The sequence below is a fragment of the Balaenoptera physalus genome (genome assembly GCF_965194825.1).
Source record: "Balaenoptera physalus genome assembly, chromosome: 1".
Classification (NCBI taxonomy): domain Eukaryota; kingdom Metazoa; phylum Chordata; class Mammalia; order Artiodactyla; family Balaenopteridae; genus Balaenoptera; species Balaenoptera physalus.
Genome location: NC_138882.1, coordinates 183,479,858 through 183,494,318, shown reverse-complemented (window position 1 = coordinate 183,494,318; position 14,461 = coordinate 183,479,858). Strand labels below are relative to the sequence as shown.

The 14,461-nt window shown below is 48.1% G+C and overlaps 1 pseudogene across 1 annotated transcript; it reads right to left on the bottom strand.

Moving 5' to 3' along the window:
- Positions 1–6,007: 6,007 nt before the first annotated feature.
- LOC309663560 (polyadenylate-binding protein 4 pseudogene) lies at positions 6,008–9,910 on the bottom strand (annotated as a pseudogene). Its single transcript has one exon. The product of its transcript is annotated as a polyadenylate-binding protein 4 pseudogene (transcript).
- Between the last annotated feature and the right edge of the window lie 4,551 nt (positions 9,911–14,461).

Genomic DNA, 14,461 nt, shown 5'->3' with positions numbered 1-14,461 from the left:
CGGTGGGCTCAGCGCATGCCCACTTGGCTTCCCGCGTTGGAAGGTGACCTTCCCCAAGGAAGGGGGCGGAGTCTGAGAGGGAGGGCAGTGGAAAGGGGTGGGACAAGGAGCATGATGGGGCGGAGCCATCTGATCCAAGTCTCATCCCGATTTTAACCCCTTTCTTCCTGAAAATTTATCAATCAATCACGTCACTCAACTCTGTCGCTGAGTTCTGTCAGACACAGTGCGGTTTGCCTGAGACTGTCCAGGTTTCAGCACTCCCACATCCTAAGAAACCCCTCAGTCGCGGGCAAATCAGGAGGGTTGGTGAATGAACCGAGGGGACTTCAAAGATGACTGGCAGAAGTGTCATTCATTCATTCATTCATTCTGATCTCGGGTGGCCTCCGCCTTGCAGCGGCTTGAAAGAGGGTTTCAGTTCCTGGCCAGTGATTGAGGTTAGGTCGCAGCGGTGAGAACACGAAAACTAGGCACTAGACCACTGGTCAGTGGCAAGGCCTTGGTTCTTCAGCTTTGCAGAAAAAGAATTCCCACAAAGACGGAAAGTAGTGAAACAAAGTGTTTATTAGGAGAAAAAAAAGAGTACAGTACGTACGTGTGGATAGACACACGGGCGGACTCATAGAGAGAGTCGCACCATTTTGGTTTGAATCACTTTTATGGGGCATTTCTTCCGGGCTTCCTTTGACCAGTCATCTTGCTTTGCCTGGTTCTGAGTCGGTATTTGGTATATCTCAGGGTCCTCCCCTGTGTGCGTGCACATCTCTTAGCCAAGATGGAGTCTAGTGAAGAGGCCTATGGGTACTTGACATCACTTACTATGAGGTGGTGCCCCCCTCCTCCCTTTTTGACCTCCAAGGAGCCTTTCTGCACATGTGTAGTCAAGGAGGTCTCCCTGATTCCAAGAATGAGGAATAGGTGGTCTTTTATCTCTTATCTGGGCAGGGCCCAACTCCTCCATCATCCTGTTTTTATGGAGTTTCTGCTATTATGGAGTTTCTGTCCACAGGGGAGAAACTGTTCAGCCTGGGGCCCATCTATCTCCTGCCTCAATTCATTTGTTTGTTCGTTCCTTCGTTTGTTCAAAAATCTGCATGGAGCACCTATTATGTGCCAGGAGCTGGGGTGCTACAATGAGTGAACAAGCCAGGCATGGTTGCCGCCCTCACTGAATTTACTCTCAAATAGGCAAGCAACTGGACAATTGCAATACAGTAAGCTCTGTTCTGTAAAAGAGGGGCGAGAAGGGAACCAGGCCCTTCATGGCTTAGCCATTTAGTGTCAGAAGCCATTTCTTGAACACCTGCTATGTACCAGACGTTATGATCCATCATCTTACACAATCCCCACAACAGTCCTATGAAAGGGTTGTGTGTGTGAGCGTGTTTTTTTTTAATTACTTTTTATTGGAGTATAGTTGGTTTACAATGTTGTGTTAGTTTCTGCTGTGCAGCAAAGCGAATCAATTATACGTATATATATATCCACTCTTTTTTTAGATTCCCTTCCCATTTAGATCACCGCAGAGCACTGAGTAGAGTTCCCTGTGCTATACAGTAGGTTGTGTGAGTGTGTTTTAAGGCTCCATTTCAGTCATCTCAGCTGCTTTTTCCAGACCCCTGCTTAGGTCATCTCAGACCTGGGACCTGGGACCTGAGACCCTTTTCTGCAGTGCTTGCACCTGGACAAACGGCTCCTGGAGCAACAAAATATAAAGAAACTATAAGGGACTAAAAATAACTGCATTCATGTGCAGTTTGGGCAAATTATGGACAACAAGACACAAAAAGACCAAAAACCCAACTGCCACTTCTGAAGAGCTGGGAGCAAAAAAGCAGGGTACCGCGCATGCCCCCTGCACACAACACCACCAAAGTGGAGGGCAGACCCCTTAAGCCACCCCTCTGGCCTGACCCCTGGACACACCCCTACCCAGCTCACCCCTCCTCAGGGAGCCACCAAGGGAAACTGTTACTTGTTCTCGCTCCCCCATGCTGCAGCAGGAACCCCAATAAAGCCTTGCCTGAATTTCTTGTCTGGCCTCTTATCAATTTCTATTGATTAAGGAGGCCAAGAACACTGGTCGGTAACAACTCTGGGGGCTTGATTACCTTGGGCAGGTGTGGCCTCTGTCTTCCAAGTCACATGGTCTCTTCAGTCACCTCCCATGGTTTATGTAGTTAGCTAACTTTGCAGGTACCTGTGTTTCCCAGGATGATGTTTTTCCTTCTCTGCCCACTTGTTTTTGACATATGAAAGGCAGGTTTTAATTTTTATTTTATTTATTTATTTAATAAATTTATTTATTTATGTTTTATTTTTGGCTGCGTTGGGTCTTCGTTGCTGCGTGCAGGCTTTCTCTAGTTGCGGTGAGCGGGGGCTACGTTTCGTTGCGGTGCGCAGGCTTCTCATTGCGGTGGCTTCTCTTGTTGCGGAGTATGAGCTCTAGGCGCGCAGGCTTCGGTAGTTGTGGCTCGCGGGCTCTAGAGCGCAGGCTCAGTAGTTGTGGCATACGTGCTTAGTTGCTCCACGGCATGTGGGATCTTCCCGGACCAGCGCTCGAACCCGTGTTCCCTGTATTGGCAGGTGGAGTCTTAACCACTGCGCCACCAGGGATGTCCAAGAAAGGTACCTTTTTATTTTTTTATATATATTTTTAAAATATATTTTTTAATTTATTTGGCTGCGCCAGGTCTTAGTTGCGGCACATGGGATCTTCATTGCCGCATGCAGGATTTTCTTTGCCGCACGGGAGATCTTTAGTTGTGGCATGCAGGATCTAGTTCCCTGACCAGGGATCAAACCTGGGCCTCCTGCATTGGGAGCGTGAAGTCTTAACCACTGGACCACCAGGGAAGTCCCTGAAAGGCACCTTTTTAAAACATTGAGGGAGTTCCCTGGTGGCCTAGTGGTTAGGATTCGGCACTTTCACTGCGGAGGCCAGGGTTCAGTCCCTGATCAGGGAACTGAGATCCTGCAGGCTGCGTGGCATTGTCAAAAGAAAAAAAAAAATTGAGGTTATAGTTTATGTATAATATTTTATAGGTTTCAGGTGTATGACGTGATTCACAAAATTTAAAGATTATGCTCTATTTATAGTTATTATAAAATATTGGGTATATTCCCTGTATTGTACTATATATCCTTGTAGCTTGTTTATTTTTCTTAGTAGTTTGTACTTCTTAATCCCCTACCCTTGTGAAAGGCACCTTTTTATATTCTTTGGCTTCCACACTCGCATAATTTAGATGCTACTGGAGAAATTAAGGTGGCCAAATGAATTGGTGGATGAGGCTTAGTTTCTGGAGTCCTGGGCTAGAACTGCCATGTGGTCTCATTAGAGGAGGTGTGTAGTGAGGCCACAAGAAACATCCAGGACCCCTGGGTCTAACCTTGAATCTTCCCCTGGAGACTGTGTGACCTTGGACTAGTCCCTCCCCATCTCTGGCCTATAGTTCCCTTGCCTGTATCATCAGGGTGTTGTGCCAGCTGATTTAAGATTCTGTGATTCACATGGCTGCCTTGTGGGGCTGCCTTGGGCGGCTGCCCTAGGGGTAACTGGTGACAGGGCTGTGGTCACCTTGACTTTTCACTGGGGCTGACCCTGCACTGGAATAGGGCTCCTCCAAGTCTGCCTCAAGGGGCTACCCAAAGTGGATGAACTCATGGGAAGATTATCACTCTCCCTTGAAGTCCTCCTGGTTGCATTACCTTCTGAGGTGAAGGAAGAGTGACCTCTCCTTCTGAGGGATGTGTTTCTAGAGAATTGGTCCTGTAGGCATTTGCAGGGTTCTTTCTTCTCAAAGGCAGATGCCACTCCTAGGTTAGTGACTACCCTTTTACTTTGTCCAGTCACCTTGGAAAAAGCAGTCTGAGGCCAGCGGGAGTGAGACCTTGATTTATGGAGGTGCTCTTGGTGCCAATGGGCCCACGCGCCCTGTAGTCACATCATTCCTGGGCTTCATGGGGATTTGGGGAGCTCAAATTTATGGAGAAATAAATTCCTGAGCAGCTGTACCTCCGCCCTGAACTTTGGGATTCCAGAAAGGCACAGCTACAGGAGGACTTAGAGATTTTCATGGCCTGCTCCTGACGTATCTTCCCAAGGTGTCTGTGATAAGACCCAAAGTTATTTGGTTTGTTTCCACTTGTCTAGCTAGTGAAGTACTGCTTTTCGCCGGTTAGCTAGAGGCTTTATGTTTATTCTGAACTTCAATCACTCACTAATGTGTTTACATAAGCAGTCTCCTTTAGTCCTCATAACAACTTTTTTTGGGGCTGGCATAACTAACTCCATTTTACAGACTTCAGTCTTTGGATAATGAGAAAGCTGAACAATTATGGGTGGGGATCTTGCTTCAGGACCTCTTTCTTCTCCAAGGGCTGGAAATTAAAAATTAAAACCAAAAAGCATAGAATCAATTGTCATTTGTACACTCAACTATGTTTTGAGTGTCTTGTCATTTAGGGCAACCAGACTGGATTCCCTCCAGGCAGAGGGCTAAGGAAGGTTGAATTTAGGGGGGAAAATACCTGATGATTTTATAGCCTGGGAGATTTTTGTCTCTGAGAAAAACTCACTCCACCCCAATAGATCACTGTGCTGGGACTCAGGGGCCTTCTCATCCAAAATTCAGAATTTATTTGCCTTCGACTAATGGGCCATCGTCTTCCATCTCTCTGGCTGACCCTCTCTCGTTTCCAGCCATCTTCTGAGCATTTCCACCTGGGGTCCCAGTGGCCTCCAAGACTGGCCCCTCCTGTCTCATCTCTCCCTGTGATAAAACCAGCTCTGTTCCCCTCCTTGTTCCTCACCTCCAAGCCTTTGCTCACTTCCATAATGGGATCTGGGGTGCCATTTCCTCCTTTTCTACGTGGCCAATTCCTCACCATTTAAGATTCAGCTCCAACTTTCTCCTCCCTAGGAAATCACCCCTTGACCACCTCCATCGAAACATCCTCTGCATCTGCCATCCATGTACATAACACCTGGTTTAACAATTACCCATTTATATGTGTGTCTCCCCAGACTGTGGGCATTTTGAGGGCATGGCCTATTCACTTTATTTTCCTTGTAGAACTTATTGCTATCTGCAAGTTTGTTTTTAATTCTTTACGAATATATTTATCATCTGAACTTCTCACACCAGAGGTCAAGAACTATGTCTATCTTGTTCACTGTTGTGTCCCCAGAGCCTGGCACAGTGACCGGGCACCCAGAAGGTGGCCAAAAAACATTTAATGAATGAACAAATTCGTCTTTGTCTCCAAAGTGCTTGGCTTGGGACCTAGCACATAGTAGGTATGTAGTCAATATTGGTTGAAGGAAGGAGTCAATAAAAACAAAGAATAAGCTGTCCCTGTTCCTTGTAGAAGGTGAAAAGAGAGATGGGGTTAAGGGTGGGTTGTGTGGGGAGAAGGGAGCCCAGTGGAGACCCAGGCAGCTTTAATCTCTGGGCCAGGACTAGTGCAAGGTGAGTGCATGGAATTTAAGATGGTCAAAAAACTCGGTTCGTTAAGATAAGTAATATTTTAGTGCACTATTAAAAAATGCAAAAAAATTCATGATGAGCAAAACATCAAAATTTTAAGTAAAGGAAGTATTCTCCAAGAAAAACCAGAGAACTGAGTCAGTCAGGGGAACTGGGAGCAATCAGCCTGGTTCCTTTTTGTCCTGGTGAAGACCAGAGACTACTCTTCCTTTACTTATTTTCAGTAACTTCTCCATCTTGTCTTCGTCTTGCTAACCCGTTTGTTTCCCTGTAGTTAGCATTAGAGACCTTTTAGGATACGTCAAGAGGGTTGGGTGCTTTTGCAGGGACCAGAGTGAAGGAAGGAGTGAGCCTGGGTGGGCAGGAATGGTGGAGGAAAGGGATGGTGGTGATCACAGCCCAGGCCTCCACCTGGTCCAGCCCTCTGATCTATGGGGGGGTGGGGGGAGGTGGGGAGGTGGAGGGAGGGGGAAAGCAGGACACCCTTACAGAGAGGCTGGGGGCTGAGTCACGGTAGGAGACAAAGTTAGACAGAAGGGACTCCTTCCTTCCCTTCAGCTGTGGAAAGAGTCCCTTCTGTGGATCAGTGTGAGCAGGTCCACCACCACTGTGAGATTTGCAAACATCTGGGCTCCTCCAAGTATATCCCAGCTCTCTGCCTGGGGTATTTTGCTTCCAGGGAGCAGAGTAATTCGGCACCGTGGGGCTCTAGGGAGAAGAGGAGGCGAAAACTGTCTCCCAGAATTGGAATAGACATAGTTGGTAAATCAAAATGCTTTCGGGCTGCCTGGCCCCGATTTCCTCCAGCCCCTGCCCCAGCCCTGCCTGTGCTTGCTCTCAGAGAAGCCCTTCTCCCTCTGCTAGATCACTCCGTCGTCATCTTTACTATTGTTCAAGATGCCAGTGACAGTGATAATGGGGCTGTTGCTGCTACTGCCTCTGCTGGTAGTAGCTGCCACATTTGGAAGACTTACTGCGTACCAGGCCCTCTGCAGAGCAGTTTGGGTGCATTTTCTCTCTCTGATCATTACAGCAACTTCACGAGGTAGGGGTTTTTGTCCTTTACAGTTGAAGCAACTGAGCCTCAGAGAGGGTCAACAACTCACCCTAAGTCACACAGCTAGGAGGTGAGCATCTTCTGTTAGGGGGATGGCTGGGCTATGGACATGCCCCCAAGGCCCATGGGAACACAGTGGTTGCAGCCCCTCTGGTTTACCTGCAGAGGGCGCCCCTGCCTTGCAGAACTGCCCAGGGCTCCCTACCAGCCCTTTCCAACCTGCCCTTAGAAAGGGCTTATCTAAACCTTCTCCCTTCCACCCTCACTATATAATTAGACTTCTCAAAATATTCTGTCTGAGTGGGATGGGGACAATCATATGCTACAAACTTCTCCAGTTTCATGAGCAGTCTCTATGAACTCCCGGAGCAAAAAAGTCACAAGCCACCCCCATTCCAGACGGGGCTGCGTTTCACACAGCTGAAGTCAGCTCAGCTGCTGGGACTTAGCAAGTGGCCTGAGGCCTTCTGGGGACTGCCACGTTGGTGGACCCTATAGCACCACACACACACAAACAAATTAGAGCTCACCCACACTGCTAACCTCTGTCTCGCTCTCATCTGCCTGCCACATCACCAGCATACTCTCAAATTAGCAGTTAATTTGGTCCTCTCGTGTGTGGGTGTGTGCTTTTTAAACACAGTATGTGATAAAACTCCCTTTCCAGCTGAATCTGAATTTTGAACACCCCTTTGTATCAGAGACAGAACAATGTAAATGAAATGCAAAAAGGGAATGGTGGTTAAATTTCATTTGTAATGGCTAGATATCGACTCAGTGAAAGCAAAAGAAGTCAGAGGGATACAGAATATTAAAAGCAAGTTGACTTTCCAGAGAGGCAGGGAGATGGAATGGTTAAGTATGCAGTCCTTTGGGAGGTTCAGATCCTGTTATATCAGCCATTTATTTTTATTTATTTATTTATTTATTATGGAGATTTTTTTCTTTATTGAGAAACTTAAGACTTGGGTACGTCAAATAAAACCAATTTCTGGGGGGAAAAAATCAAAACTCACAATAGAAAAAAAAAAGTTAACATTGTCTGGGCCATATCAGAACCCAGAGAATATATTCTTTTAATTGAAAAATTCTAGGCACGTCATAATTGACCTTTTGATACAAAATGACCTATTAAATTTGCAATTTGTGGTTCTTGGTGTTGAAGTCCATAGGACAAGCTAGGAAGTCTTCAAACCTTGGGCTGAATTCCATGAGGGCTTATTTGGCTTGTGAATCGTTTTGTCCTTGTCTAAGAGGCAGCAGCAGCGACAGCGCCCACCTTCTGGGCACCTTCTTTCTTGGCATGATGAGCCTGTAGGACCGCCACAGCTTCCTCCACGTGGGAGCGGAGAGACTCGGGGGACTCCAGCATGTGCAGCAGCTCCGAGCTGTCAATCTCCAGCAGCATCCCCGTAATCTTCCCGGCCAGGTTTGAGTGCATCGTCTGGATGAGCAGGAACAAACGTTCACCCAGCATCTGCTTCTGTTCCTGGGTGGGTGCTGCGGCCAGCATGGCGGCGGTCAGCGGCTCCTGCCCCTGCACATGGACCGCAGGCTGGGGTGCCTGCAGGGGTCGGATGGCAGGGTGAGGGCTGCGGACACCGGAGGCGTATTTGTAAGGTGCAACAGCCCGAGGAGCAGTGACAGCAACAGCAGCACGAAGCGCTAGGTTCTGCACAGCTGCAGAAACACCTCCAGACTGGCAGCTGTCAGTCGGCCCTTGCTGGGCGGCACCAGCCCCACCAAAGTCCATAGCCAAGCGGTCTGGGCACTCAGATCCGACTCTCTGAGCGGTAGTAGGGAGGCCGCGAGAGGCCAGAGCATTACCAGTTGGAGCCAGATGGCGAAGAGCTGGACGAGACCCAGACTGGCGTATAGCACTTGGCATTCCTTGGAAGCCTTGAGGTCTCCCCCCTTGCTGCGGCGTGGATTAGGCCTCATCTGTGCTAACTGGTTAGGTAATACGGAGGTCTTCCCTGGGCCTGTGCAACTGCTGGCACAAAGTAGCCCCCAGCTGCTGGAAATGATTTAAGATGGCATTGGCGGGGACTGCTCTCAGCCTGGCCACCCGCTGCATATACTGGTTGGTCAGCTGAGCCTTTCTCTCTTCCTTTCTCTGGGCCAGGGCGACATACAGTGGCTTGAAGCCCATGATGCGTCCGTTCATCTCCGTGACTGCTTTGGTTGCCTCTTCAGGGGATGAGAAGCAGACAAAGGCAAACCCTTTGCTTCTCCCATCCTCCAGCGTCACCTTAGCACTGCTGATTGATCCAAAAGGACAGAACTTTTTCCTTAACTTAACTTCTCATCATCAATGGTGTCATCCAAGTTCTTAATGTAGAGATTCACCTCCTGACAGCGACTAATTCTCTCCTGTTTCAGCTGTTCAAATTTTCGCTTTAACTCGGCCTGCCGTTCCGCTTTCTTCTGTGCATGGCCGACGAAAATGACTTTCCCACTGATTTCTTTTCCATTCATCTCTTCCACGGCCTTATTGGCATCCTTGTGTTTTTTGTAACTCACAAAGCCAAAGCCTTTGGATTTCCCACTAGGATCTCTCATCACCTTGACACTTAGAGTCTTACCAAACTGGCTGAATAGCTCTTTCAGACTCTCATCATCCACCTCTTCCCCAAAGTTTTTGATATAAACATTGGTGAATTCCTTGGCTTTGGCTCCAAGCTCAGCTTCCCACTCTTTTCGATACTTGAATCTGCCCACAAACACTCTGCGGTCATTGAGGAGCATGCCGTTCATCCTCTCGATGACCTTGTCGGCAGCCTCCTGGGTCTCAAAGTGGACAAAGGCATAACTCTTAGAGCCGTTCTCATCACACACTGCCTTGCAGGACAATGTTTCCAAAAGCAGAAAAAGTATCATACAGTGCCTTGTTATCTATAGATTTGTCCAGGTCCTTGATGAAGGTATTTCCCACACCAACTTTTCTCAAAGAGGGATCCCTCTGAGCTCACATGATATGGATTGGCTTTCCCTTAATCACATCAAAGTTCATGGTATCCAAGGCCCGCTCCGCGAAAGCTGTCTGCTGGAAGTTGATGTAGGCATAACCCAGGAAGTGGTGGGTGAGCATATCGTGGCAGACCCAGATGGACAGCACAGGCCCTGCAGGACTGAACTTTTCGTTCAGCATGGCCTCGGTGACGTCCGAGTACAGGTCACCCACGTACAGGGAGGCCATGGGGTAGCTGCTGGCCGCAGCGTTCATCTCCCCACCACCCTGAGCCCCGCCAGGAGGACTTCTTACAGGGACCACACAGGACAAAGGGGGCTCCCCTCCGAGGCGTGGCCGGTGCCGCGGCTCACAGGTGGCAGTGACGCTCAGAGAAGCTGGAGTCGGCTCCGAGGGGAGGGCCGGAGAGGAGTCCGGGGACGGCTCGGACGAGACTGCCAAACCGCAGACAAAAGGCTCTCAAAAACAGGGCTTCCCTGGTGGCGCAGTGGTTGAGAATCTGCCTGTCAATGCAGGGCACACGGGTTCGAGCCCTGGTCTGGGAGGGTCCCACATGCCGCGGAGCAGCTGGGCCTGTGAGCCACAACCACTGATCCTGCGCGTCTAGAACCTGTGCTCCGCAGCAAGAGAGGCCCTGATAGTGAGAGGCCCGCGCACCGCAATGAAGAGTGGCCCCCGCTCTCTGCAACTAGAGAAAGCCCTCGCGCAGAAACGAAGACCCAACACAGCCAAAAATAAATAAATAAATACAATTCAAAAGGCTCTCAAAAACAATATGGCCCTCCCTGGGAGTTTGTAATTTTCAGCTGCCCTGGTCTGGAAGCTACCAATTTCAAAAAATGAAAAAAATTAAAACGGGGACTGTCCTCCAAATTACAAAAATTCTTCCAGAGGTAACCCCGTGGTGCCCACGGTGGCCACCGGAACGTGCGTTTCTCTATAAATATAGGCCTCGGGCTCCCGGCGGTTTAAGATTACAGCAGCCGGGGGAAGAGGGAAACCAAATACTTGTCGGTGCCCACTGGGCAAGCGCGGGGCGGCTGGAGCGCGCAGCCGCCTGCCACGCCGGGCAGGAGAAGGGCTGCGCGGACACGTGGAGCGCGGAGACCGGCGCGCTGGGGGCGAGGGCGGCAGGCGCGGGGCTGCCACGCTGCGCGGCGGGGCGGCGGGCGGAGGCGCGTGAACACGGGCACGCAAGCGGCTCACCACTGCACCGACGGACGGGGACCGACGGACGCCTAGGTGCGGCGGCGGCGGCGGCGGGCAGGCCGGAAGCGTGCAAAAGTGACTGCCCCGCGGGTCCTCCGAGGAGGATTCGCTCTTTTTTTTCCTTTCTTTCTTTTCTTTTAAGATTAAAACAAATTTTTTATTTATTTATTTTTGGTTGTGGTGGGTCTTCATAGCTGCGCGCGGGCTTCTCTGGTTGCGATGCGTGGGCTTCTCATTGCGGTGGCTTCTCTTGTTGTGGAGCACGGGCTCTAGGTGCACGGGCTTCAGTAGTTGCGTCACATGGGCTCAGTAGTTGTGGCGCACGGGCTTAGTTGCTCCGCGGCATGTGGGATCTTCCCGGACCAGGGCTCGAACCTGTGTTCCCTGCATTGAAAGGCGTATTCTTAACCACTGTGCCACAAGGGAAGTCCTTTTTTTCTTAAGATTTTTAAAGTGTTTCTGGGTTTTTTTTTTTTTTTAAATCCTTTTCTCTTTTTTTTCTTCAGGCTGCTAGGCCCGAAAGCGGCTGAGGCTGCGGCGACCCGGGGCTGAGAGAGGACAGCCATTTATTACGTGACCTTCAGCAAGTTACTTAACCTCTCTGTGCCTTAGTTTCCTATTGTGTAAAACGGGGGAAAAAAATCATAGTCATCTTACAGGGAGGAGGAGAAAATGAATTAGTATCTGTAAGGAGCTATCAATTTTCAACTGGTGGTGGGAAGCCCAGCTGGGGGGAGAAAAAAGGTAAAAGAGAACTGTGAATTATTAGGAGGAAGAGATTATGCTAATCAGGATGGAAAGACTTCAGCATAAATAAGATGTCAAGGGTTTCAGGCAGCTTTAAAAACTTATTTAAAAGTACATATGTAATTAAATTCTCACTGTGTAAAAATTTCAAGCAACACAGATAAATTTTAAATCCCCTCGGTCACGCTTCTTTTCCCAGAGGTGATTACTATTGTCAGTTTCATGGGATTTCTCCCATACCTTTTTCTTTGCATGTGTATACACATATATGTTTCTATAGAAATCCATGGCTTTGCTTGACTTTTTTTTTTTTTATACCAACATCAAGTGCTCTGTCTTGGAGCTCTTTCCATGTCAGTACACATAGATCTATTTCATCTTACATGCTGCAAAATATATAAATGGGATGTACCATGGTTTGATCATTCCTCAGGTAGTTTCTTTTTTTTTTAAATTTTATGTTATGTGTATTTTTAAAAAATATTTTATTTATTTACTTATTTATTTAGTTGTGGCAGGCGGGCTCCTTAGTTGTGGCATGCGAACTCTTAGTTGCACATGCATGTGGGATCTAGTTCCCTGGCCAGGAATCAAACCTGCGCCCTCTGTATTGGGAGCACGGAATCTTAACCACTGCACCACCAGGGAAATCCCTCCTCAGGTAGTTTCTTAATAGCAACAAAGAAATATATGTTACTGTCCTCTTTCTAAAATACAGGATTGGTCATGTGACTGCAGCAGCCCAAACCTTCAGGGGGTTTCCATTGCTCAAAACCTAGTATTTCCAGTATGACTTCAGTCCATATCTTTGCCATTATCTATGATCATCATTTCTCAAGCTTGTCATATACATACACCCCTTTGTATCCTTGCTCAGCTTGGCAGCCTTTCCTCCCTTCTCTGCCCAGTCATGCGTTCCTGCGTTCATTCAACAGTCTAGCCCAGATGAACACCAAGGCCACCCTTGGTCACTCCCCTAGTTGGAAATAATTGTGTGTATGTGTATGCACGTGTGTGCACGCGTGTATGTATGATTCCACAGCTTTTGTGCCTTATTCATTCCTCCATTCAGCAAATATTTATCAAATGTCTATTCCATCTGTTTGCCTCTTTGTTCTCCTGTCTCCCTGACTCTCTCAGTTCCTTGAGGGATGAGATCATGTCTCAGACACAGGGTTTTCAGGGAGAAGAGACATCCTGGTTTGCTCAGCATGGTTCCAGTTTTCATCTGTTAAACTGGTAGAATTATTAGTAGTGCCCCCTTTTATTCTGGTTTAGATGAAAAATTATATGATCACTCTAGTTTTACACACAATAGATGCTTACAGTAATATTAACAAAAAAGAATGAATGGGTGGATGAATGAATATGATTTACATTTCATGATTTTGAGATGTCATCTGACTCCGAGCGGACGACTTGAGAGCATATTCTGTATTATGTAGAAGTTATTTCACTTTGGGCTCTATTGCCTTTGAAGGGTTTATAGGAATCCTATAATCTCCAGACACTTGCTTGCAGGTAGCAGGTGTTCTCGTTATAAGATTCGAAATAGTTCATCTAGTATGCTAAAAAATGACAAGTGCAGAGGCAACATTTATGAAGAAAAGAATGATGACTCATTGAACTTGGGTTAGAAAGTTGTTCCTAAGGTGAGGTAGTCAAGAGCAGGGGTTCAGTGGGTGAGCTCTGGAATCAGACCACTTGGGTACAAATCCAGGTTCTGCTGCTTCCTGCTGTGTAAACTGGAGCAAGTCACTTCCTCTCTGAGCCTCAGTTTCCTCATCTATAAAATGGGGATAATTCTCATAGCTTTGTTGTGAGAATTAGATGAGATGATGAATGTAAACTATTAGGCTGAACCATATGAAATCATCTCTATTTGACCCTTGTGACCTTTAAAAATGGCATTTCATATAGTTCAACCTGGCAGGTGCCTGGCAGGTAGTCAGTGTTTGAGAAATGGTGGCTATTATTACCTCATCTGATTGGGCTATTTCTGCTTCCATTGCCTAGCTGAACAGGCGTTTCATTGTTTTATTCAAAACATATTTGCTGAGCACTGACTATGTGCCAGGAATTGCCATCGGAGGAAAACAAAGCAGTCCTTTTAAAGGTATCTTTTAACACTTCAGTGGCAGAGAAGTGTGTGAGTAGGGCCCTAGAATGCCGGTCAGAGACTGTCCTTAAAGGGTCATCATGGGGTTTACCCATGACTGTGATAAAGTGAGCCTTAGCTTGCAGACCGTGAGGGGCTGAGGCAAAAGCAAACTGAACTGGGTAGTTTGCTTAGAGACTAGCTGGAGACCAGGCCTTTGCTTTCTCAGAAATCAGGGCTGAACCGGAGCCCAGGTGGCTGGGGGGTGAGGCATAGGTAAAAAACCAGATTGCCACATCAGCCAGGCTTGAGACAAGGCTGCAGAGCTGAGCTTTCTGCCTGGACATGTCTTTTTGTGGTAGTCCAGCTAGAGGAAAGATTCCACATGCTGCCATGTGGTGTCACCGCACTATATTGAGTTACCAATAACATTGTCGTCAGTCCCCTGGAGCTGATGCCACTTGGGCAAGGATCCTGGATAAGTCCCACTGGGCAGGCAGAGTTCATCCCTGGCTGCTCTTTTGTTTAGGGGGGAGGGATCCCACTCCCACAGGCTTTTGGCTGTGTCAGGGTCTGGATCAGATCCTATCTGGAATGAAGGGGCTGAGATAATGGGGACCCCAACTCCCCTCACCTGGGAACCAAAGACATCTTACATTAAAATGCAGAATCAAGTTGTATCCCAGGGAATGATGAGGGAAAAGAGGCTAGAGGTGTGGGAGTTATGTTTTCCCTTTCCAAGGGGCTGGTGGGGGTTCGCTTCCTAAAGTGGGCAGAGGGGACTTGGCCAAAGGCACTCCCCTTGCCAAGAGAGAGCTCAGTACTGGTAACGTGGAAGCAGCCACGGTTCAGGCAAGAGGACCTTCTGAAGGGACAAGGCTCTG